This window comes from Lemur catta, chromosome 13 (genome assembly GCF_020740605.2).
Source record: "Lemur catta isolate mLemCat1 chromosome 13, mLemCat1.pri, whole genome shotgun sequence".
Taxonomy (NCBI): domain Eukaryota; kingdom Metazoa; phylum Chordata; class Mammalia; order Primates; family Lemuridae; genus Lemur; species Lemur catta.
In genome coordinates this window covers 50,950,296-50,977,607 of record NC_059140.1, presented here as the reverse complement: position 1 = coordinate 50,977,607, position 27,312 = coordinate 50,950,296, and the positions used below count along the sequence as shown (strand labels likewise).

The 27,312-nt window shown below is 33.1% G+C and overlaps 1 pseudogene across 1 annotated transcript; it reads right to left on the bottom strand.

The window, feature by feature from the left end:
- Positions 1 to 4,537: 4,537 nt before the first annotated feature.
- Positions 4,538 to 18,075, bottom strand: LOC123649071 (annotated as a pseudogene). Its single transcript, XR_006738866.1, has 2 exons — positions 18,018 to 18,075; positions 4,538 to 5,736 (listed from the first exon to the last, which is right to left on the bottom strand). The product of XR_006738866.1 is annotated as a cleavage and polyadenylation specificity factor subunit 6-like (transcript).
- Between the last annotated feature and the right edge of the window lie 9,237 nt (positions 18,076 to 27,312).

Here is a 27,312-nt window from a genome sequence, read left to right as displayed (position 1 = left end):
CTGTCAAGGAAAATAATCACTGTGTAGAGTTAAACAGGCAAGGAAGATTTTACTCAAGGTTGTTGCAATAGGGGTCAAGACTATTCCAATAGAGGAGAAAAAATGGAATTTAACTCCCCTGAAAAAAAAAAACAGTGTGGATAATTTTTAATATTTTCAACGGCTGAGGTGACCTAGTGGATTAAGGACCGGAGGACATCAGAAGGGAGTTTGGTTAATGTACTTGGGCCATCTGTGTTTACTGACTGGTGCTGAGTGAAGTTAGGCTCCTGCCCTCTCATAGAGACTGGGAGACGGGCACTATTCTCTTGATGATTACATTTCATAAAGACATTTCTGGGTTGTAAAATTGACAGTAGACTAGGAGAAGATTTACATCTCAATAAAGTGGAGAAAAAATTTACAATTTCAAGTTTTTCCAAAAGTAAATGCTCTCAGAAAAGTGAGGGCAGGGGTCTAGAGCCAGAAGAAACCTGTCTAAAGTCTTGTCAAGCTGAAGAGAGGGTTGAGGCCACCTGGGTTAGTGTAGAATGTGAAACTTGGCTGCAGAGGTTAACCTGCACAAAATTATGAAGTCTGAAGAATCTTCTTTTGAAATGACACTCTCTTAGTTCTATTACTGGAACATTTTTGTGGTTTTGATACGGAGGATAGACTGAAGGGCAGAGCGAAAGACTCAGGTAAATCATGTAGGAAGCTACTATTATACATTTGTCCTAAGCCCCAGTTAAAAATGTCCTATTGTGGTGTCAGAGGCCACATAAATGAAAAGATAGATGAGCATAGACTAACTGCATAAAATAAAGTATGTCTCTATTACGTCTATGCATCCATCTATCTTTATTTCTGACAGCAATCAAACTTTTCTGTCTTTTAAACTGAATTTTGTTTATTTTGATTTTCTAGCATCTGTTGGCATTTTAAATAGTCATACAGGACCCACAGACTTAACAGATGTCCATCAGTTCAAATAACAGATGAGCAAAACTCTCGAGCCATTGAGTTACTGAAGATTGTAATTGCCATGGCATTAGAGTTCCTAGATGTCTGTATAATTCCTGTCCATTCTCTGGATGGTGATCTAATGGTTTTGCTTCTGACATGAAGGATGCTATTTCTAATGTTCATGGCAAATTAATTCACTAGGGAAAAGTGAATGACAGCATACTGCCTGTGGTCATGACTTCCTCTTTGCCTGCCATTTAGTCTGTTGTTTTATGTTTTTAGCATAAAGAAAACGTTTACTGGTTTGTTTGTGCCAATAGTGTTCTCCAAGGGAGCTTAATTGTGTCTGTCTGCATAACAATAGAACTGCAGCCGCTGCAAGTTTTAGATATGTAGTGTGTCACATGACTGCTTAACTCTGAAGGATATTCAGCAAAGATCATTTAGTGTTCATAAATGAATAACATTGTCAATCTTAGTTTCTCCTAGGTGAATTAGAGGAATAATTTTTATGACACTAAAAAAAAAAGAGGTAGCTGAAATACCTACTCTGATTTTTAGAAATGCACACATACATATTACCATCTTTACCTGAAATTTATTTCAGTCTCTTTTTGCAGGTCATCTTCTTTGTCCTTGTATTTCTTTTGAATAAGCAAAGTGATTCATAACAGGCTAAATATCATTTTAAGGCTAACTTTAGGAAACAAATTAGATATATTGGATAAAGGTCCAGAGGTGGGTGGAATATGCTTACCTCTAAGTTGGGCATAGTTAGAACTGCTTTTATAAAACTTAATAGCAATCTTGTGTCATTTCTGTTTTGCATTTTGTAGTGAAATGAATCATCTTCATCACAAACACATTCTGACACTATAATATGGTAGATATACCTGGGGGTCTGTGTGCGTGTGTGTGTGTGTGTGTGTGTGTGTGTGTGTGTATTTAAATGTGATATTTTGAAAAAGTTTTTTCTACATTTTAAGTGACAGTTATAAAATAAGACCCAAGTATGACTGGGCCAAGTAAAAGCAGAATAAATGTGAAACACTGAGATGCAGAATCCTTGAACTTCAGCTTCTGTGACCTGCTATTGATTGCTGAGCTGCTTGTCATGGGAAGACTGAGAAGGACTCAGGTGAGTCAGGGCAGGTCAGACTTTGATCACACAAAGAGAAGTTTTTGTTTATAGAACACTGTTCAAAAAAGACTTTTGTAACTTCTCAAATTGTGTAGAAAACTATTTTACTGTTTAGCAGCATAACTAAATCATGGATTTGGAATCATTTGGATCATATGTGGGTATGTGGTAAAGAAATTCTGAGAAACAAAACAGTGTAATACAAACATTTGTTGCTTTAGGGAGTAGCAAAGGTAAAATAAGTTGACTATGGAGTACCAGATTTATATAATAGTGTATATGTAACAGTATATGCAAGAATGTGAATTACATCCAAATAATCTACATTGTGCTAGCACTTTGGTGGTCAATAAAGCAATTCCTGAGAGAGAGAACACAGAGACTTTTTCATTCTTCATGAATGGTTAGAAAATATTCATCCATTTCAGAACTGTGCATAGAGCACCTACTGTGTGCCACATATGAAGGGAATAGTAAAGATAATTCTAATCCTTGCTCTTGTGTACCTTCTACTTTAGTACTGTGCCATTAGTAAAAACAAAAAGTTCACCACCACTTTATGGTAATGTATGTTAGGACTATTATGTATAATAAGCACTTAATCTATTTCAATAAATTAGAGGAATTCAGTCTTTCAAGTGCTAATCCTTTGCTCACTTTCCTACCCCACATCAAAGTAATAAAAATCATGATAGTGGAAAAAGTCTAAAGTGAATGGTCATCTGTAAAAAGGTATTAAGAAAGAGTTACATATATTTTATGCTCGGTTTGTGTTCCAAAGAACAATATTTGCACTAATGAATATTAATGTGCAAGGGTTAAATGACCAGTGCATAAATATATGGTATCTATTTTTGGAGTAAATTTTTTATGATGAAGTATATTAATGTAAATGATAATACATTTTATTGTATTACACAAGGAAAGCATCCAAGTTTAGGAAGTTTGTATGTTCAACAATGTCAAATTACTATGTATAGGAAAGAAAAAAAATGTCTGTCAAAAAGATAATCTGTCTCATGGACATAGTAGAGTCAGTGATAATACATTACAGTTTCTTCTGTAATCAACCAAATGTTACTGTTAGAGTGCATATTAATAGTACAAAGAAATTTTGAGCCCCCCAGGCATATATGTAAATTTGTTTCAAGATAGTAAAAGTTCCATTTTTATTTTTATTTTAAATGACTCATAAATCATATAATCTATTCTGATAAAGTCTTAAATTATTATTAAATAATTTCAGAAAAGCTAAAAATATATCTAAAAACAGTTGTCAAAAGTTTATTTGATTTCCTGTTTGAGCTGAAATATGATTGTTTTGACAGTTTAAATTTTTACGTTTTGACATTTTGGATATTACTTTAAATTTTAGTCATTTTAAATTTAAATATCAGTTTTTAAATTCAAATACACTTTCATGATCGTAATGACTAAGCACAGTTATGGAGCATGTTTTTAAGTAATACCTTTTTAAAAAGTAACTTCAAAGGAGAGATAATTAAAGTAAAAAAATGGTGGTGGAACTAAAAGAGGTCCCCCAAAACCATAGATCTTAAATTCTTAGTTTTTATAACTTGGGGGGCATGTTTTTCTGTTTTGTTGCTTTTCTTTCTTTCTCTTTTTTAATTGCCTTCTACCATACTAACCAATAGATACCTGAAATAGTTCAAAACATTTTCCTTTTTGTTCTTAATTTTTCTCAAATGTATATTATCAGCAATTGCGCTGTAACTACAAATGACTTTGCATTCCTATATAAGCATTTGCTGATTTAATTCACCTTTTCCATCTGTGAGATAGTTACCATTTACCATGTTCACATTATTTTGTCATTACCAGTAATAAATTGACTATAAAGATTCAAATTGTGACTAGGTGACTTAACTTTCTTTACTGAATTACTCTTCCTATCTTGGTAAGTCTTTATAAATGAATGTACCACCTACAGATAACATCTGTTGATTGGTAGAACTCAATTGTTTCAATCTGTGCTTTAGGAAGAAAAGTAGTTTGTGGTAATATAATTTTCATGCTTCAGAGTTTGTTATAAAATAATATTTGAATGGTTTGGAAAATCTTTCAATTTTATTTTCTTGAATAGGGCATGTTTGATGTTTCTTATCTAATTTCTTTTCTAAAAAATATGAGGAATATTTAGCTGCATCTGTTTGTCTATGGTAGTTTAAATATATTTTTTTCTAGTATATATTCAGTTCTGCCTGTATCTTAATGTGGCAACAACTTGTTCCTTTGAAAAGCTGAAAACAGAAATTTTTGCTCTAACAAAGTAATCGTGACATCTTTGCCACATATTTAATGGTTGATTCCTATAAGCTCTGTTTATAGATAGAAAACAGATGTTTCCAGAAGATTAAATTCAGAACAAGTAGTTGGACCAGTTAAAATGTAGGTGTATACTACTAAAAATGACAATACTCTCCCTCTCAGTCACGGTCTTGGGCAGGATCCAGTGCTCTCTCGTTCTCTGCTTCTCGCTCTATGATAATCGTCATGACGATCTCTACTGCGGGATTTATGACGCCGTTTCTTTTCTTGTGATTTACTATTGTCCCACTTTCTTGATCTCTCATGTCTTCTTGATCCAGAACCATATGACTTGAACTCAGTTCCATGAAGGCCATCTTGCAAAGAGCTAATAAGAACGTTGTAATGATCATCAGCAGATACTTTGGATTGTTTAATTAAGGAATTTACGGTTACCAGTGTCTCAATAGAACTCCCATAATCACCAGCATTGGCATCAGACACAGCTCTTGAAATAGCACTGCTTAAGATTGCCCTATTTCTATTCATGATTTCCTCAAACTCAGCTTCACTCAATGGTATTCTTGCAGTATATATTTCCCTTCCCAGGGGCCCATGGTCACCCCATCATATGGTGGAGGTCGGTCATATGGATCTGTTGGTGGTGGAGCTCAGCTATCTGATGTTGGCATGCCAGTATTAGTTGATGGAAGAAAGAAAGCTGGGTTCACATGTGGAGCTGGCCATGGGGCACCTGGAGGTGGTCCAGGAAGATGCGGAGGAGAAGAAAGTGTAACGAGTGGCCCAACTGGACCAGGTGGGCAAGGTGGAAAAGGGCCTGGAGGTGAAGATGGTCCCTATTGTGGAGGTGGTGGACCAGGAGGAGAGCCATAGCCTGGAACTAGAGGTGGAGGGCCAGGAGAAAGTGGACCCAACAGGGGCTGCTCAAAAGTTGTCCAGGAAAAAGAACTGGTGGTAGAGGGTGATCTCCTCCATTAGGAGGCCCAGCCAGAGGAGGAAGCAGAACCTGACCAGGAGGTAGAGGACCTGGTGGACCTAAGGGTGGATGTGGTGTAGCCTGTCCAGCTGGAAAAGGTAGGGGTAGCCCGCCTAGTCCTGCTGGCTGTAGAAATCTGTCCCCACCGGGAACAGTCCCTAGAAAAAGCCCTGTCCTCTACCACCTTGTGGAAATGCTGCACATGAACTGCATCCTGGAGGACCAGCTTTACCTTCCCCAGACATTTGTCCTGACTGTGTAGTTTTCCTGGACTGCATTTCAAATTGACTCAGGAACTGTTTATTGCATGGAGTTACAACAGGATTCTGACCATGAAGTTCTCTTTTAGGCAACAGATCCATTAACTTTTTTGAAGAACAGAGGTCTTCAAAATTAATAAGAAAATCATTTCAAATAAGCAATTAATATTTCTGAATCATGCATTTATTAAAGAATATTCATTGTATAGTACTGCAATTTTGATAGAATCTTCTGTCATCTTAATATTTGGGGTGTGCATGGCACTACTGCTAATTACAAAAGTCCCTGGAAGTCCAGTATTTTCTCTCCCCATTCCCTGGTAGCTAGGGTGCAGATTATGATCAAAGCTCCACCTGTTAGATACCTATTCAGTACTTTCAGATGGGATGGATCCACATGAGTGAAGAGGCAGGGATTAGAACTCATTCTTAACAGGGTGTGGCCACAGAACAGTACAATGGTGTATGATGGCAGGAGTGTCTATGGTAGTAGTAATCTCTGGTGGACAGGGTAGCAGCTCACCCTAAGTAGACTGTTCATTAGATTTCACTTTGAGTGTGGCTTCTTCTGCCTGGCTTCACGTCCTTCCCTTTCTAAAACCTGTTTTACTCCCTTTATGTCAATAATATGAGTTTACTGACATCACTCCAATAACGTTATGTTTTGTTTACTTAGTTTCTTTTACTTTCAACCCAGAACTTCACAAAGTATAATTTCCTCTGTGACATCCTATATAACACAAGTACTAGTGATTATAAAATAGACTTAAAAGCTTTTACTTTTATACAAACAAGTATATTTCCATAGTTATTAACTAGTATGAAGTAAAGACTAGTATCCTTTCAATTGCAGATGGTATGTAGTCAAAAATTCAGTGATTATTTTTTGAATGTTTTAAGATTTTTAACTAATTTCAATTAAAATTAGTCATAAAGCTTATACACATTTCTCTGACGTGGTCTAAGTTATATTATATGGAATATAGGTGATTACCTGACATAAATTATACATAATTGTGCCTTCATATCCATGAGAGATTAGAGATTGGTCCTAGGATCCCTGAGGATACTAAAATCAACAGATGTTCAAATCCTTGATATAAAATGATGCTGTATTTGCACATTGCCACACACAATTCCCATATACTTTAACATATTGACTTCCACACTAGAAAAAAGAAATTTTTCTGGGGCCACGGTGTTTTATTAAAACAAAACCATCCTTTCTTATTTGTTATTTTTTATTGTTTTCTGCAAGTTAGCTATATGCAATGCCATCCATGTTTTTTACAATTAAATTTCCAATATTAATTGTAGCAATAAAAAAATCAACAAGTAAGATTTTCAGTAACCAACTGCAGGGTTTTGCTTCATGCAAAACCAGGGGTCAAAAGTTAAGATGCATTCACCACAGAGGCCAAATGGGCCCCGTGTCATAACAAGAGGCCCTGGTTACGGTCTGGGGTCCTGTTTCATATTGTTTGGATTATGCCTTCCTGGTGTTCAAATGTCACCATTGAACCACTTTGGTGGACAGTGAATGACATAATTAGTCTTAGTTTATGCTAGATCATCTTCCAGATCCTATTGTGCCTGGGCTCTATGGCCTGTGGGCTGGGGAATTCCCTGCATTCTTTTGCACATCCTCAGGGTGTTCCTCCTTCCCCCTTGTGTGGCAATTACTTGGGGCAGGATCAAGGTGGGGCAGCACCAAGGCCAGAGCACCTATCTTTGTCCTTCTTCCCCAGGTGTGACAATTGCTGTAGACAGCACCCAGGCAGGGCACCCACTTTTGTCCCTAGGGGAGCCAGAGTTCCCTCACTACGTACCTAACATTAGGGTTCTATTGAATGTAATCTCTAAAGAATTATGTAACTGTGCCTGGTATAAATGTGAGTTCCTAAATAGACAAACATATCATTTATGTCTATCACATATAAATAAAATGCTTGCCTAAATACATAACTCTCAGTTTAAAAAATTTTGTCATAAATTCTGTAGTGATTACTTCATTTTCTTCTGAAGTTTTACGATGCAGAAAAGAAATTATCAATTTAAAGAAAACATTTTCTATCCAAACCTTTGTATTATTGAAATTCAAAAATGGCAGAATTTTTCAAGATTTTTTTTCAAAAAACTGAATTAGATTTTTAGTGTGCATATACAATATGTTTTTCAACTCAATAAGTTTTTTAGTGGTTGTGGATTTTATGACAATTTTTTCAAGACTCTTTTCTTCTTTGGCATCCTCTATCTCCTATTCTTCATACCTACTATTTAATTTCTCATAGTTTTTAGCCTGTTGTCATCTCTCTTTGCACTTTAGGAGCAGTTTTCACATGCTTCCCATTAAAATAATTATTTTTTAGTAGTGTGAATTGTATACTTTTGTACTCTAGTGTATATTTTAATTGTTCTTTTTTTAAAGTATATTCTGCTATTGTTCCTCATTGTATCAATGTTTGTTAACCACTTTTTTATTTCTGTTGTCATTTGACCCATTTTCTTTCTTCTTAAGGCTTTCTCTCCCAAATTTAAGATTACGTATTCTCTCAACATTAAATATATAAGCTTATACAGTTTTTTTTTTTTTTTTGGTTTCCACTAGCAAAATATTTTCCAATATATGTTCATTCTTTCATTTTGAAAAAAAAAGATGGTTTCTACTTCTAGCTTTCTATTTTTTAACTCTTTTTAATTTTAATTTTATTTATTTTGTTTTACTTTAGAATATAATGGGGATACAAATGTTTAGGTTAGTTTTCAAAGGCATTAAAAAAGTTCTTACAACAGCATTCAAGGACTACAATCAACAGTATAGATGGGGCAAGCTGAAGCATCCCAATTCCAGTGTTGATATCAGCAAGCAGGCTACTGAGGCTAGTGCCCAGAAGTGGCTGGAGAGTCTTAACTGTACCACTTCTGTCATGTGAATTTGTTGTCATTCCAGATGGTGTAACTTCAAATCTAATTGTCTACCAATGATACTGTAAGTTTCATATAATTTTATTAACAAATATATTTTGTCCTGAAATTTCTCAATTTCAGTTTTTTATTTGTATCTGAGGCCTAATTGGTATAGAAAATGAGAAATATTTGCTCATTGACATCTTTTCTTTATTATCTCATCATTTTGTATTTTATATTTTTGATTTACATGTTCATATATAATTTTATGGATGATATATTCATGTTCCCATTCTAAAGATTTGTTACAGTTATAGCTATTTTTCTTCCTTCCTATATATTCAAAGATACTCACTGTTATTTTTTAGTTTTTTCAAGGAAAACTTTAATTGTTATGGTTTATAAATAAGTCACTCCCTCCACCCCCCCCCAACACCTAACAAATTCTGGAGTTTATTCTGGTCTAAAGGTAGATATTTGATACAAAAAAATAAATCCCCCAGCATAATATCACAAGGTCCTTTTGGGGAAAAAAAAAATAGGACCAGGTGCTTTCTCTATGGTAACTGCCCCAGATAGAATTTCTATTTATAGAGATCCTGTCAGTTCAAGATAATCCATATTAGTTGAGTTCTAGTGTAGTTTCTATGAAACGCAGAGCTGACTTAACCATTTTGTGTCCTCTAAACTGCCTTTGATTTCTGAGCTCTTTTTTTTTTTTCTCTTGTCAGTTCATGTCTTTTTATTAGAGGTCCTAGTAGCTCTCCTTGAATCCTCATGTTTTATATGGTAGCCATACTCACAACTTATTTTATTGACTATTCTTTCCCAATAGTTTTCTTAGCATTTCAGCCATTCCAAACATACTCTAATAATCATCTGCATTTGACCGTTCTAAATCAGCCAACTTACTCTCTACTTTATTCTAATAGTTGCCTTTATTATTTTATTAAGCACATCTATAATAAATTCCCATTCCTTTAATTAAGGATAATGATTATTTTTATTCAAAATTAATGCAACATTATATAGCAAGAAAAATACCTATACTATTAACAAGCAATAAGTATATACTACAATTTCTTTAATAGCCATGTGGGAAATTTACACTAGCTTTTTGTTTATAACTATAAATAAATAAAATGATGTACAATAACACTGGCTCTAAAGAGATGGAATTTAATCAAACTCCATTATCCTATTAGTATTTGTAATGTTTGAGGAAGCTGTGTGAATCTTATTAAATTTTACAGCCCCTGTGGTTCCATAGATCTGAAATGGTAATGAAATTGATGGAAATCATCCAATCATGTTTGCAGATTCCATTATATTATTTAAAAATTTAACTAAAAAATCCACAACCTAATGCAATTTACAATTAAATAAATGCAAGGAATATATATATATATATATATATATAAATTCTATAACTGATCATCTTTTTGTCTTTACCTCTGTAAACTGTATTCTCAACAAATCAACACATCAACCAGACTGATTCTTTCTAAATGCAAATAGATGTCATTATTCATCTGCTCAAGACTCTTCAGTGCACTCCCATCTTTCTCAGATTAACAATCAAATTCTCAGTGGACTATGAGTCTTACATGATCTTTTCACCACTCTCTTTAGGTATTTTATCTTTATTAATATTCCTTTAACATGACAGACAGAGTCCTACCTCAAGGTCTTTGTTTTTGCTGTTCACTGTTCTTGAAAGATCTCTGGTTTTCCTGAAAGCTTCTCTCCCACATAGCCTCAATACCATGACTCACATCTCGATCTCCTCAAGTCTTTTTCAAGTTTTTAATACTTTGTGGATGTCTATGTACTTGGGAAAAGACAAGTCATTGCGATTTGCTCTGGAAGAGGGTTGTAAAATTTATTCTGATTCTTCCATGAAGAGCATAATCACAGAACCCTTCCATCCTAGGCTATGCAATTTGACTTTAGGTTTCACTAGGACTTGTATCTGGAGTATTTGAAATGTTGAAGACATTCTGAATAAAGATGAAGGGTTACCTATATACATTAACCCACTATCTCAAAGCACAGGATAAAATGTGGGTGATCACATAATACAGTTTTAACAAAATACAGTTTTAACAAAATGGAGAGATAGTGCTTAGTAGAAGAGAGAAGAAAGCTGTTACAAAAATTGTGCATAATAAGCTAGGCATTGTGGCTTGTGCCTGTAGTCCTAGCTACTCAGCAGGCTGAAACAGGAGGATTACTTGAGCCCAGTCATTCCTGTCTAGCCTGGGCAACGTGGCGAGATCCCATCTTTAAAAAAAAAAAAAAAAAACACTCAAAGGATGATAGTGAAAGAATAGTTGGAAGAGTAATTGAAGTTTTCAATATTGAAAACTTGTCCCATCTCTTTATCTGGAGTGCAAGCAATTGTACTTCTACACCCCTAGATAGCAGATAAGAAGTTTTATTGGGGAATTTAAATGAACCCAGAGGAAATAATTCCAAACTTTGGTATTTTAGAGTTAATTAACCTAAACCAAAGCTTGACAGTTGATAAGGGCCACTAAAGTATTATGTTCCTGATTGTTTTTTTGTACTATTTAATTCTTACATATAAACAGTTAACTTATGACCACTAAGACACTTAAGAAAAGTTTTCAACACAAAATGATGAAGGATGAATATCAAAAAGTAATTACCCTAGAGGAAACAGAGGTAATCCATGAAAGAAAAGAAAATTTAAGCAAATACACTTCTGATAAGTATGTTTAACAAATTTCCAGGAAATATTGCATCTAAAATAAAGAAAAATTTTTAGGAAACTTTGGAGAAATATATTTCCCTCCAAAAAAAAAAACTACATTTTTTTTTATGTGAAATTATTGGCAACTTTAGAAACTTAAGTTAAAACATCTCCCAGAAAATAGAAAAAAAAGAGAAGTAAGAAACATGAAGACAAATGGTAATAGATATAGAGAAAATTTTAAGAAAGTCCAATATATTATTTATACAATTTTCCATAACCTATAAAAATAGAGAAAATTGAGGGAAGAAAATATCTGCAAAACAATAGTGGAAATATTCAAGAGAAAAATGATAATACTCTCCAGGTCAGGGATTATACATGAAATAAACATGTGGATGTACACACAAAGGTATGTTTTCATGAGATTTTAATAAAATTATGAAAATACTAAAAACTGAAATCTGTTAGAGAGGTAAACAAAATGAAACCAAACCAAAGCACACAAACAGATTATCTACAAACAAAATGGCAGCCAACTTTTCCAAGAATGACATTAGCTAATAGAGGGCAGGGAAGAAATGTTTTCATGTTTCTCAGGGATGTTGTCTTTTCAACTCAGAAATGTATAATTTGCTAAGCTACCAACTGAGTGAAACAAGACAAGATGGCACAAAACATTTTTTAGAAACACCAGGACTTCCCACACATCTACTCCTCTGAAATTACTGGTATATGTTTTAAAGAACAAAGCAGAAAGGAGCCTGCAATCCTGGACTAGAGTCAAAGGCAGCCTTGGGATAGGTGGTTCACAGCAGGAATCAAGGACAGATAGTTTAAGATTGAAGCAGGAAAGTGGAGGGTGTGTTTCAGCAAGAAGGTTTCAGGGGTCAGACTTAATAAAATACTGGAGGTGTAATTGAAACACTTCCAAAGTACAAATGAGAAGATATAATACATAAATAATGCAAAGACGACAAAAGACCACTAAAAAGCCTATTCAAAATGCCATTAATTAAAAAAAGAGCCAAAATGCAATTATAATATACTAATATTCCTAAAGGCATGATAACATAAAGGTAATTTTAACTAATATATGTCTAGAAAAATATTGAGAAAATGTAGGAGAGGCCTGATGAGTGAGGGAGAGGGTCAGGGGAAACCACATATTCATACCTCAAAACGAGATATAAATAATAGGGTCTAATGTGAATATTAAATGCCACTATGCACATATTAAAATCATTGAGGTAACTGCCAAAAATATTTGAAAGTGAGGGTATCTGAGAAGCAGCATTGGGATGAGACTGGCATCCTGAGTGTGGGGATATAGGTGGGTAATATTTTTCATTATAATTCTATTGGCACCTCTTAATTGTATTTATTAAGTTATGAACTATTTTGATGGTTTTTGTTTTAAAGAAACATTGGAAATATCTCATATGTTGGAACTCTATTATTTTTTACAGGCAAGTAGAGGTCAGGATTTACTTACAAGATTTATCTTCTCCTTTCTTTTAGACAACAAAATTACTACCACAAATACAACATTAAAGGAACATTTTATTCTAATAAAATAAAACAATCTCTCTCTCTCTCTTTCTCTCTCTCTAGTACTTTGGGCTTTGAAATTTACTTTACTTGGTTTGATGGTTTCTACTCCTACCTACCATTTGTTCACTTTTCACAGTATTCCATTTTCATTCTTTTGTCTTTTATATTTCTTGTCACTTTGTATTTGATGTATCACTAATAAACCACCAGATTTTGCTTGTAACCATTTTGAGATGCTTCAGGTTTGTTTTTTACATGGAAGATTTAAATCATTTGCATTTATGTAATGATGTGTATAAATAATCTATTTGGAGATAAATAAGCTATTTGATTTTATTCCTTCTATTTATTTAGGTTTACTACTAATTATTTATTATCGTGTTTTCATTTCACACTCTTTAGCCATATTTTTCTGTTGGTCACATTTCTTTTCCTTCCCTCTCCTCTATTGATTTCAAATTACTAGTTGTCTGAAACCCTTTCAGGCTGCCTTGGCATCTTTGCTCTTTGCATGACAAAGTTGGAACCTTGGCTCCCCTAGCCAACCTTCAGAAGATCTCTGGCATAAGTATGAGACACACACACAGATTCCCCTTTGCCTCTACCTGCATACTTGATTACTTCTGAGTTGAAAGACATAGGATCAGAGAGCATTACAAGACATTTTTTTTATAGAGTGTTTCCTTTGGGAAATTATTTTTTCTTTGTGTGGATATAATCAGCATTTTAATGAAAATTATTAGTTTTAGGATGAAGTAGGGAGTGTGTGTGTAGATGTGTGTGTGTGTGTGTGTGTGTGTGTGTGTGTGTGTATTCTTTTCTAAAATTGTCTTCCTAAGGGAGATGGAAATCAGAGGCTGGTGATGACAGGAATGACCCGGAGGCATCCCCTGGTGCTGATGCTGGCACCAGACTGTAAAAGGAACCAGATCTGAAGTTCTAAAGTTCAATTTACACTGCTTGGCTGATTCCCATATGTGGTATTACTGAGAACTAAATTTCTTATACTGTAATAAATGTTCTCCAGTGGATTGTACAGTTGCGGGGGTTTTGAATGGAGGACAAATAGGACAAGGCCAAGATCAGTGGGAAGGATTAGTTTGCTTTTTTATTTCTCTATATGGAAGTAAACAGAATACAAATCACCCTACCTCTCAGAGCATGACTATTTTAGTGTTAAAATCCTGGGATCTGGAGCAAAACCACTTGTAATTGAAAATATTATTCAGCTGCATGACCTTGAACAAATTACATAAACCTTTTTTGCCTCAGTTTCTTTATCTGTAGAATGTGGATAATAATTTTTCCTACTTTGTGGAGTTGTAATGTAAGCTAACAAATGGTGTTATGTAACATGATTAAAGCTAGGGCTTGGCACATAACTAATAAATTCTAGCTGTCATCTATTCTATGTATAAACTATGCTATGTTCTATATTATATTGTATATTCTATAGAACTGATTAAATGTATTAATTTAGTTTTTTTAATCTTTGATTTTTTTCACCTTCATTTCTTTGTTTAAATGTCACCTTCTCAGTGGGACCTGCTCTGACTAGTCTTAAAAATTGCATCCCTCTCTTAAAACTCACTTTAAAGCCTCCTGTTTTATTTTTCTCCTGAGGATTCACCCTATAGTATACCTACCTTATAAAGACCTTATTTTATTTTAATATCCACCTTCTCCCACTACAACAATGATCTGTATGTCTGTGGTTCACTAATGTATCTACAGTTCTTAGAATATTGATTGGTACACAATCTGGGCAAAATAAGTCTTTCAAATTTAATTGAATTATTGTTATCCTGAAAAGAGGCTTATCTAAAAATAGAAATCAAACGATCAAGAAAAGGCAGCTGATTTCAGGGCAAATCCAAGATGGAGAGGAAACTTGTTGATATTTATATTTTGAGGGGTTAGAGATTCAACCATAGACATAAATGAATCATGCTCGGAACTGGGATCTCTGTTATTTGGTGGGAAACTCTAGTGAGACCTAGATTGTGGATTTAGGAAACGGTCAGATTTCATATTTAGTATTCAGTTTTAAATTTAATTTTACTTTATGTATGTTTATAATACAATACTTGCTACCTAAAGAGTTATTTTATATTATCTCGTGTCCTTTACTCTGTGTGCTAAAAGATGTTTCTTCCTGTGGCAAATCAGTGCAGAATGAGCGGCAATTGCTAAAATGAAGCAATACTCACAATGGAAAATGGTGAATTTTAAAAATGCAGAGAGATTATCTTAGAACTAGGTGAGATGAGGTGACAACCAAGATAGCCTTTTGGAATGTGCTAGTCTTTTTATATATATAAGGTTAAATTTGGTAATAGCCCTCCATCCATTGCCTGGAGTCCAAGAGCCACATTTTGATTCTTGTTGGAGTGTCAACAGCAAATTCACATTGAGGCACTGGGATCCAAGATCATGTTTATTGCCTCTGACAGAGCTCTTCTATAGCTTCACAAATTTTTGTGGTGAAATTCCTGCCTGATGTCTGTACAGAGTCCCAAATGCTGTATTGTATCTTGCACTATTCCTATCTCGTATTCTTGTGTATCTATCTTGTATTCTTCAGTGGGTTTGCTGAAAGACCTGCATCCATTAGTATGTGCGGTCACTCTATTTACTAACATATATTGTTTATGTGAAACTTGATTAAAAATACTGTGCCAGGTGCTATGGATAGAAAAAAGGCTCAAAACACTATCACTAGCTTCAAAAGACTTAAAAGTAAAGTAAAATGAGAACAGGTTTTACTAGCATTGCAATTTCTTTAGCTTTGTAACACAGGGGAATTGATAAACATCTCTGACTCTCATGATTCTATTTAAACTTCAATACTTTGTTAACTATAATATGTATCCTAAGCCAATTCAGCTTAACATGGAGATTTTGAAAATAAATAAACACTAGGGTACATGTTTTGGAGTCATTTTGGATCTAGAAGAAAAACTATACTGGCAAAAGTCATTTGTTTGAATTCTTGACAATGTAATTGCCAAAGTTAGTCATAGAACTGAACAAATTAGTCCTGAAAATGGAAGCGAGGTGTCTATCCAGACTGTAGAAAAATAAAAGTCAAGTAGTAAAAGATGGAGCAGAAATAAAGTGAATCTTGGCCTATTGCAAAAAGAAACATGTTAACAAAAAGTAAAAAGATTTGTATCATTTTTTCAAATTTGGAAACCTTAGGAAAAAAAAGAGAGACAGAACGCATTTCTTAATAATTTTCTATTAAGGAATATTGGAATGCCACATTTTATATACTATAGCAAAGTGATACAAACAAAATATAAAAGCACCAATCCCCATATGATTATGCAACTTTTAATAAGGAATTGTTTACAAATTTAGTTTTTATATAGTTTTGTCTTTGATTTTCTTATATTGTTTATCTTTTAATTAATTCCCTAAAATGTTACCTTCATTAAACCTACCAGTATCTTTTGCATCCTTCATTGGACATTTAATTATTTTAAAAGTTTTCATATAAATACATATGTGTATTTGTATATTTATATATGAGAGAATAACTAAAATCATTGGATGCAATCACGGCTAAGTATACAGTAGAAATTATGAGCTATAAGTTTAAATAGCTATCAATGAGAAACACCTAGAAAATGATAGGTAGGTTGTTGCTACAATTGTTACAAGAACTCATAAAGGGAGGCAGTCATTACACTTAGTCTGGCAAGACATTAATGAAAGTTAGAAAGGATTTTGTTTACCAGAATACATATAATGCAAACTTAAAATGTACTTTTGATTTAGTTAAAATAGAGTTGAATTTCTAAGTTTGTGTTCTAGAAACAAACAGAGAACTGTTGCAAATTCGAGAGGTTTGTTTGAACATTTAGGAAACTTGAGATTAGGCATGTTTTAATAAGCCAGAATTTTTTAAGAGAATGTTGGTCATTGAGAATGTTTTTTTCTTAATGTTATGAATCGTGTTTTTCATAGGAGGAAGCGCTTGCTCACCTTTACTATGAACTAATTTTATGTATATGACCATATTCATGTCACTTACTTATCAGAAAATATATAAGAAATTACCATTTTATTAACAGAAAAATTATCTGAAAGTATTCCTCCTCTCATAAGACCAATGCAACTAAAATTTAAAGGTGCTTATGTAAGTTTAACTTAAAGCAAAAGGCAGTATGTTGTCACACAGAAATATAATTAACCGTATCACTATAGATTAATAATTGCTTATATATAGTGATATGGTTGCTTATATATAATTGTTTTTCAGTGTTCTAACACTTGCTAAAATTGACATATTTACTTATCACAGCAGTCCTAGGAGGTAGAAAATACAAAAACTAAAGCAGAAATATGTTCCATAAATTTATCAAAATCATACAACTAGTACAAGGCAAGATTCAAATCCAGGCAGCTCCTGAAGGGGCTTGAAATATTAATCACAATTGTAAACCTATATACTTGTTAATTTGTGCATGTGTTCTTTTACTCTTTATATAAATGGTGCACATTTCTTAGTACATTGATTATTCACTCATTTAAGTAAAATACACAGGTATATCTTGGAATTTTTACCATATTAGCGCTTAGAACAGTGGATAATGAATGTGACACGCACCAAGTACTTCATTACATCAACACAGGTGAGGTGATGTGTAGGCACTATATTAGGTATTACAAATAATCTAGAGATGACTTAAAGTATGTGGGTGGATGTGCATAGGATATGTTCATATCCCATGCCATTTTTATATAAGGGACTGGAGACTTGTAAATTTTGGTATCTGCAGAGGTCTTGGAGCCAATCCCCCACAGACAGTGAATGATGACTGTATAGCAATATCAAGTGAGATGGTTGACAGTCTCTATCCGCAGTCAACTAGGTCCAGCTTGTTCAATAAGCTAGTTAAGCATTTAAGAATTCCAACCGTGCTTAACTTTTCAGTTACTGCACTATCATTTCAGATTCTTGGAAATTTATATTTTTTATCTTGGCCTCAAGTGCTTTCATCAGAATTGTTGTATGTGATAAAGAAAATATGGCCACTGGGACTCATATACTTTATTTAGGTACCAAAAAAGAGAGGATAGCTAAAATATGTTAAGTATCTTCCTTTATTTTAACTTAATAACTTTATTCTAACAAATTTACAACTAAAAAACTCATAAACAGCATAGTTCTACTGGCATTTAGAATTAAAAAATAAATAAGCCTGTTTCATTGCCTATTACCTGCTCGTACATTTTTATTTTTGCTGTTTTCTGCCTCTACATAAAAACAGGTTATCATAGTGGCAGGAAGTAGCCATTTCATTATTTAAAAAGATTACAAAGCCATCTTAAAACGAGAAAAGGAAAACAAGCTAAATGTTTATATGGCAAAATATTTGCTTACTGTCTTGTATTTTGCTAAATGCGCCATTTGCATTATCTATTTTAATTCTGACAACAACCATCTATGTTAGGATATGTGTGTTTTGTGTTTTAATACTTACTGTACACATGATAAAATAAGACTCAGAGTTGTCTGAAGTTACATATTTAGTTCAGTCTTTCTACCATTTGATAGTATCTCCTAAGGGCTTTACAATACAGACTTTTCTTTTATAATTCACCAAACATAACTTGGTCTGTGCAGATATGCCAGACAATCTTAGCACACAAGGAACCCTCATTTATCTAGTGTAGTATAAGCAGGGTTGTTCTCCTCTCATCTTACTCCTCTGATAAATCACTGCCTGAGGAGTCTTGGCAGCCTTTTCTTGGAAAGAAAAGACTTCGCATTCTGGCTTAAGTGTTTAACAGAAATGAAGTATCACATGTAACTCTGAAGGGCTGAATCAACACTTCTAAGCCCAAACTTTCCTTTTCCCAAGACATTTCATATCTGCTAAATAGGAAGATACACTGGGACTTTGCAACCCTTATAGGTACCTGTTACTAAAATAGAAATTTGACTTGTAGACTACCTAAATGTTCCTTTTCTTCATCATTCTTACCTAATCAAAGAAGTTCTTTGACTTCACACCTAAATTACTAGACAATAATAATGGTAAGCCAAATTAGACAGCAAAAAAAAAAAAGTAAATTTATAGATGTTTTTGTTTCGCTCATCTGAAATTTCTTAAGTATAAATGAGCTCAAGTGTCAAAATTCTCTGACCATTTGTAATGGTAAAGTAAAATTTACTTTTCTTGATTCACATAGCATCTTTCAATATATTACTCTATTGACTTTAAAGGCTCTCAAGAGAATCATGACACATAAGTCAGATATTTCGTACTGTTTAGAAAATTAGTTCTGCCTGGGAATGTTTAAACTTATCTTCTATGAAAGAGGAATTTGTTTCTAAAAAGCCTCATCAAAATTTAGCATTTCCAACTGGTGAATCAGTAATTGTAAATTTATTGCCACTAAAAAAAGGTAAGAATTCTCTCGAAAGAACATCTTGCTATTACTTGCTAAGAAAGAAAAAAAAATTATCAATCCTGTCAATTATATCTATCAAGACTCCCAATCTACTTGAAATCTCTCTTGTGTGAACAGTCTAGTCTATTTGTATCATTCTCATTCAGGATCTTGTAATTATTTAATTGAAATAGTACAAAGGTGGCTTTATTGGTCTCCCTTCTACTGTTTTCTATTTTCTTCAATAGGAACTCCACGCCTGTTTCAATTTTATCTTTAAAAAACGGGGTAGGATTTCCTCCTTTACCAAAATTAATCTGACTTTTCATTGCATACAAATCAATATTGAACATCCATACCTCACAGAATAAATCTTAAAGCCTAACTGGAAATTTCTATTTTATCCCTCTCTTTTTGTATTATCCCATATATTGTTGTTAATATAAGAATTCCTATATTTTTATGCATAATTTAGAATATAAACACACACACACACACATAAGCACACACAGAGTCATCCCTTGGTATTCACAAAGGATTAGTTTCAGGAACTCCTGTGTGTACCCAAATCCACATATTCAAGTCCTGAAATATGCCCTGTGGAACCTGTAGATGGGAAAAGTCTGCCCTCCAGATACCCAGGCCCTCCATATACACAAAGCATTGTATTTTCCATTTGGGTTTGGTTAAAAACTCTGCTCATAAGTGGGTCTGCATGCACAGTTCAAACTCCTGTTATTCAAGGGTCAACTGTATTTCTTTCTTATAATGAAAATTTTTCTTTCCTGTTAAAGCCACTTATCTCCATCTCAACTCTCTTAAATTTTATTTACATTCTACTCACTATCGATTGCTGAAAAATATTTAACTACACCATTCTCCTACTTGATGAGAGACAAGGGATAGGTGGATGTGGCAGGAGGGACAAGGAGGTGAGCGGAGGGGTGACAATGGGGCTTCCCGTTTCAAATGATGAAAAAAGTCCAACTTCCTCTATTTAAAGCCCTTTACAAGCACATACTCTCTTCTCTATTTTCCACACTTGGTACAGAATGGAGATATCTGAAGCAAACAGAATATTTTCTCATTGTCTCACAAACATACACTATCTCTTCAGACCTCCCATTTTGTTTTCCTTTTTTTCTAGATCTATAGTCCTTGTGTTAAATTTTTTCTCATCACTCCAAGCCCCGTTTCCTTTTGTTGTTAGAAATTTTTAAGAGTGGATTCTAGTTTCTCAGTCTAGTCTGAACTGACACCCTGTGGGCTATTCTGGAGTTGAAATTATTCATACTGTCTTTTGGCTTCTGGTCTCACTTTGTTATCAGATAGTCTGTAAGAACTAGAAGTATAATGAAGTGAAGTATACCAGGGACCTCTCCCTTACTTTTGGAAGGTCTAAAACACATTTCCCTGTGTACTTTTTCTTTTTAGAATTCTGTTGCAAAATTTAATTGAAATTTTATATGAATTACTACAAGATAAATTGTAATAGCACACAACTTATGCTAAAATATAAATGCTTGAGTGTTCACTAGTTGCTTCTTATTTTCAACAAACTCGATGGAAAAGTTCTTAAAGACAGAAATATTCCTTTTCTCTTAAGGCACACAGACACTAACAAGAGGTATTTTAATTGAATCATAATTTGATTTTTAAGGCTTAAAATTTATTCAGCAGCTCCCTATTTCCTTCATGGGATATTTACAGGATTTTTTTTTCCCACTATCAATGATGTAACACTTAAGGTTTAAACTCTATCACATTATGTTAGATACCTTTTAAAAATATTCATTGTGAAACACTTATTTGTACTTACACTGCTCAATAAAAAAAGATAAACCATTAAGCAAAAAATTAGAACTATTAACCTGTAATATTCATTCCATCACTTGTAGTATAATTGAATTAAAATGTACATCACAAAATCTTTTATTTACTCAACGAGTTTTTTTAATGTAAAAGGAAAAATGAGATATTCTTATGCATTTAGTATTGAAATTGCTCCTTCAGGTAATCTTATAACAAACAATAGTTAATGCAATACTAGGGTTGTGAAATAAGAAGAAGTATATTTTTTAAAAAAATTTGATAACTACTAAAATGGTAGATATGATCCCAACAATTTAGAGCTTTCATTTTGGGAGATATTATGGAGAAAATGATGTTAGGAGCCCAGCTGTGTTTTTTAAAAAGACATTTATTTTAATTTAAGTTCAATCTATTTTTACTTTAATGACAGTGCCAGTGGCTATTTTATGAACAGTTGCTTAGATTCAAATTACAATGTAACTTTCTAATTAAAAAGTTTAATTTCTTCTTAACTATAATAAAAAATAATTACATTCTGTGAGCAGTTCAAGAAATTCTTAGTTGTTCCCCATATATTCACTGTTTGTTGAATTCTCATTTCGAGAAAAGCTTTGATTAAATTGATGCCAAGGGTGCATATGTAGATTTCTATATTGAATGAAAATTATTATTTTTGTAAGCTCTAACAATATTATTCTCAGAATTTTATATTCTTTTCCAACATACAACAACTTAGGGAGGGGTGCATGTCAATTTACTCACATGCTATTGTTGGTATCATGAGCTGTTATTTCCAGAAAGTTTTTAAGTATTTTTAAAAACTTTTCTTTAAAATTCTATTATTGGTGAACCTAAATAAATTCCTGGTAGAAAATTGTTTTCTCTGGAAGGATCATATATGGTCCTGCTAATAGAATATTATCATATTCCTAATGACAAGAAGTAATAAATCAATCTGAACTAGTATCTTTATAGCCTTCATTTCATCTCTAATTCTAGATTCTGTACTATTTATGAGAGTACCTTCAGCATTACACTTTATTATTAAGATGTACTCTCATATTTAGCAATTAAACTATACTATAATTATCTATAGATAAGATTTTTTAATTTTTATATGACAATTATAGTTGATCATGACCCAAATTCTTAAATGTGTTGGGGCAGACTAAGTGGGACCAGAACCAAGAACTGAGACTGATCGAATTGTGTGAAGTAGCCTTTGAATGTGTGAGAGAACAGACTACATATAATGGGGAAACATTTAGGTCAAGGGACAAGGCATTACATTTGTGAGGTTGAAACAGAGGTAACCAGTAGTCTTGACATGAAGTAAGCATATGCAAGATCCAAACCAAACCAAAGAGGGTGTCTTAGACTGTTGTACCACAACACAGCAACAGGGAGCTGGGAATTGATGATATTAGATTTAATCAGACAGGCAGTTTTCCTGGCATGAATTCACTGCAATTAGTAGCATACACATGCAGTCTTAATCTGAAACCAGCTCCACAACACAGCTTAATGTCCTTCAAGTGAGAAGGGAATTAATGATACTTCTGAAGCAGGGATTCAAGTATTAAAAACAGAGTAAAGAACCAGTTAATAAGGACACAAAGTCATAGCTAAGCAAGTGATATTTACGATATTAAGACAAGTTCCATCATGTTCATACCTTACTCCATATATTTATATACATATGAATATAAAGGATATATAATGGGTCGTAATTCAGTAGTAATTCGTTTCCCAGAGACAGTGGTGAGAACTCTTTAGCTATGTGATTCAGAGGATGATTCCGGTACAGTCATACATGCTGTTTTCTGAGTGTAACATTCAAATGTCACACACAGTTCCTACTGGGCGTTTTCATTCTCACAGGCCACCTATTTTTTTTTTTTTTTTTGCTAAGTACTAATTTTACTTACTCATCTTTTCTGGTAAAAATTGTTATTATATCTCACTTCCTCTCAATGCTGGATAAACAATATTACCAAAATAATGTCTGCCTTTACATCAAATTGTTATAGTTATATATGTGTATAACATAAATATTTATAAATCAAAATATAAGTATAAATGTAAATATAAATATTCTTGTTATTTTATTTAAAACAGACCAAGTTGTCATACTTCTTAGGCATTTTGATTCCTTCTCTAAAAAGTTCAAAATTAAATGTATCTATTCACCTGGAATGGAGTTAACAGATTCTTCTAGAATTTCTAGACTATTTCACATAAGTGATGCACCACAATTTATTCAAATTTCCCCTCTTGATTGGTATTTCCTCTTTTAAATTTTTTCATATGATAAATAGCATTTCACTAAACATCCTTCATTGTGTATGTATTAATACCTTTATGTATTAATGCATCTATTTCTTTTTTTTTCTTAGATTCCCCTTACATGTCATTAATGTATTCATTTCCATGGGTTAGAACACCAAGAAGGGGCTTGATAGACAAAAAGTGTGTTGTTGTCTCTCTTTTTAAATACATATATTCAATATTATCAAAAAAGCTATAGTAATTCACTTTATCATCAGCCATGTATGAGAGTAAGTTTTTACTCTGCATCCTGATCAACAATAGATGAGATTATATTACTTATAATTTTTAAAATAAGTCTACCTAAAAGTCTAACATGTGTAAAGTGAAATAAAATTTCCACATTCATGTAATTTACATTTAATCAATCAATAGAAAATTTGGTTTTTTTATTTGTCAATATCCATTTGGATGTGCATTCTTCAGAAGTGTCTATTTAAATTCTTTGTCTATTTTCTCAATGGTTTCATTGAGTTTTTGCATTCAAATAGCAAAAGTTTCTTACAATAAAACAATGAAAAAATTTGGCTAAAATTAAACTAAAAAGAAATATATATAAAGCACATCGTGATTGTGTAGCTCAAAATATTTAATGCAAGTCTAGAGATCCAGACTTAGAAGAGATGGAACAGGGGAAGCTAGACATTTCAATAAATATTTCACCCACCATGATCTGTCAGGCAAACACCATGCTACAATTGCCTTTGTACAGTGTACTCAGAATTTACACCATTGCCATATCTGAAACTGGACACCCGTCATGCTGCCAGCAGGGTACTTGTGCTATTACCTATCATAAAAATAAGATTTTGATGTAATCACCACTCCCCCAAATAATCCTGCATCCATTGTTTTATTAGCTTCTTGTTTAGCATTGACTGAGTATATCAGATTAGTGAAACCTAATTCATATTCTTGCATAATATTTGAGTTTCCAAGTAGATAGTGAATAAGTTTTAAAATGTATTTCTCTGTTTACTGAGAAGATGACTTTATGACCTACCAATACTCATTGGGTGGGGAATTCTCCAATTATACAATGTGCATTCAAATATGGTACATTTGATATAAAAAATATCAGAATGTCAGCCATAGATATTAAACTTTCCCCTGCCTCTGAATTATAAATAAGTTATTTCTTTTCTACCATTTATTCTAGCCTTTGCTCATGGAATATATCAGTGGATTTATTGTAAAAGTACAAGTTAAAAATATGAATTAAATAATTTGTGCAAGAAGAGGTAGTCACGTCTTCCAAGATGATTCTGGGCTATATACAAGCAGTTAGATTCCATTTATCTCATGGATATTACTGACTTTATGGTACCAGTTTGTAAACTGGTATTTCAAAAACACATTATAACTTTAAAGTGAGCCAAAAAAGTTACTTGAGCAATGTGAAAATTTCTTTTCAGTGTATATTATTATTATTATTATTTAAAATGTTACAATACAAAAAGCAATGTTTGTTTTGACATAAATAAACATATGCAAGTTATTTACAATTCTGTCCAAAAACAAAATGACAAAACTGTGAGAAGCATGTTGGTGTATTATTTAGTGAGTTTAGAAAAATGCTTACCATACAAAATACAGTAGAATCAAACTAATTTTTCTCTGGCCATTGTCACTTTGAATCAATTTTTCTGTTATTTATATAGGGCAGCCGAGAGTTTTAAATTTATCACTAAAAGGTAAAATCTATATATTTTTCTCTTAACTATTATGGATCACCCTATGTACCTGCTTTTAGCAGATATCTACTTTTCAAAAAGTGAGTATTTGCACATTTGAAGCAATGTGTCACATTTCTGCTCCACTGACTAGCATTGCTGTAAATCTCTTGGATCCCATCATCTTGTGTTATGTCAAATCACATTGGTTTTTCTATGCGACAAAATATACAGTGATGGAAGGTGACAGAAGAAATGTAATGCAATATGACACATCAGAAATTTAAAGAGTAAAGAGATTAGCTATTTGGTGTCAAATTAGATAGGGAATGCCAAATCCAAAATGAATCTGGCAGTCGCTAATGGAGTGAAAGGTACAGTATTCACTCTATGAAACAATGCATTCTGAACTTCATCAGAACATATTTTGCTAACTCAGAGATACAGTCTGGAACATCAGAAAGTATCTTGGAAGATCATGGGCCTGCAGTGTACTTCAAGGTCATTTCATCGTGACACTGTTCATATGTATTTGATCCCTGTCTTCTACACAGAAAGCAAGCATTATCAATTGTCCCTGATAATGTATATGTTTTTACTGTATTTAATAAATTATGCTTTTTAGTTATGATTTTTTAAAGGAGAAAGTAATATAATGGCATCATGCCATGCTATGTATGCGCTGTTATGTCACACAAACAAGCAAAAGCATTTTAAACTATTTGACATGTAACAAGAACGCTTGTGATCATGACAATAAAAATTTCTGAAGATTTAGTCTGTACCTTTCGCTATGTAGATCAAATTGTTAAAATACACATGACATTAAAGGAATTTAACTCAGGAAAAATACTGGAAAAAAGTTATAGATTTGTTTTTTGTCCTCCCTAAGAGATAATGGTAAATGAGGATCAAACAAAGGCTAAAAGAAATCATACATTTCTCTCATCCCCTGGAAATAGCTCATGATTAAAGATTACAATATATCTGGTGCTTTCTGCACTGGATACAAAAATCTTCCTTATCTAAGTCAATATATTATTTTTTCTTTTGAAAATTGTATTTTTGTCTACTTATCATGTTACAATTTACCATTTACAATTGCCAACTCCCCCAATTATGACATTTTGGAATAAAGATTATTAAGAAAAAGAAACTTCCTACTGTATAATTGACATTCACTTTCAAAGAACAGTATTAAGAAAAAAATCCAAATATTCATTAAATTTAGGAGGAGGTACTCTATCTCAGTAATTCTTTTTTTTTTTTATTTTTTTTTGAGACAGAGTCTCACTTTGTTGCCCAGGCTAGAGTGAGTGCCGTGGCGTCAGCCTCGCTCACAGCAACCTCAAACTCCTGGGCTTAAGCAATCCTACTGCCTCAGCCTCCCAAGTAGCTGGGACTACAGGCATGCGCCACCATGCCCAGCTAATTTTTTCTATATATATTTTTAGTTGTCCAGATAATTTTTATTTCTATTTTTAGTAGAGACGGGGTCTTGCTCAGGTTGGTCTCGAACTCTTGACCTCGAGCGATCCACTCGCCTCGGCCTCCCAGAGTGCTAGGATTACAGGCGTGAGCCACCGTGCCCAGCCTCTCAGTAATTCTTTAATTTATCTTTCCTCTTATTTCTTTCTCATTCATTATCCCTGTATTGTTGAGCCAAAACAAGAATCCTTAATATTGACCTTTATCCCTTTTTAAAGGACATGAAGACACTGAAGCACTAATACTAAACTGCAGCAAACACTTAACTATTTTAATATAATCTTCCTCTAAAGGGTATTGAGAGAATTAGAGTTTAAATAACTAGACTGTTCTAATTTTCCTTCCCCTTTTCATCTCAGAATAAAAATAGCATAATGAAAATAGTGTAATTATATTATTCAAACCCTTCATATATCTTTTTTCTATTTGTGTGTTTTATAAAGCAATTTATCAAAGAAAATTCACTAAAAGGAGTTCAAAAACTATCACCTAAACTGCCAAACTTTGCCGCTGCTGATGTGGGGTAAAAATAAAATAAACTGCCAAATTTACAACTCCAAAAATAATATAAAAATCTCTAAATAGCTACAATTGTAGAAAGTGCAATCTAAGCAACTTACTTAAAAATTGGGAATCTATAAGCATAAACAAAAAACACTAAAAATCACCCTATTCTTGTATGGCTACTTATTCCTCAACCTCAAGTTATAGTAAAATTGTATTTTCGTTCATACTTAAATTTATAAAATATTACTTTGAACTTATATAAATTAATTTCATAACTATTATTATGATTTTTATTTATGACAATAACTTAC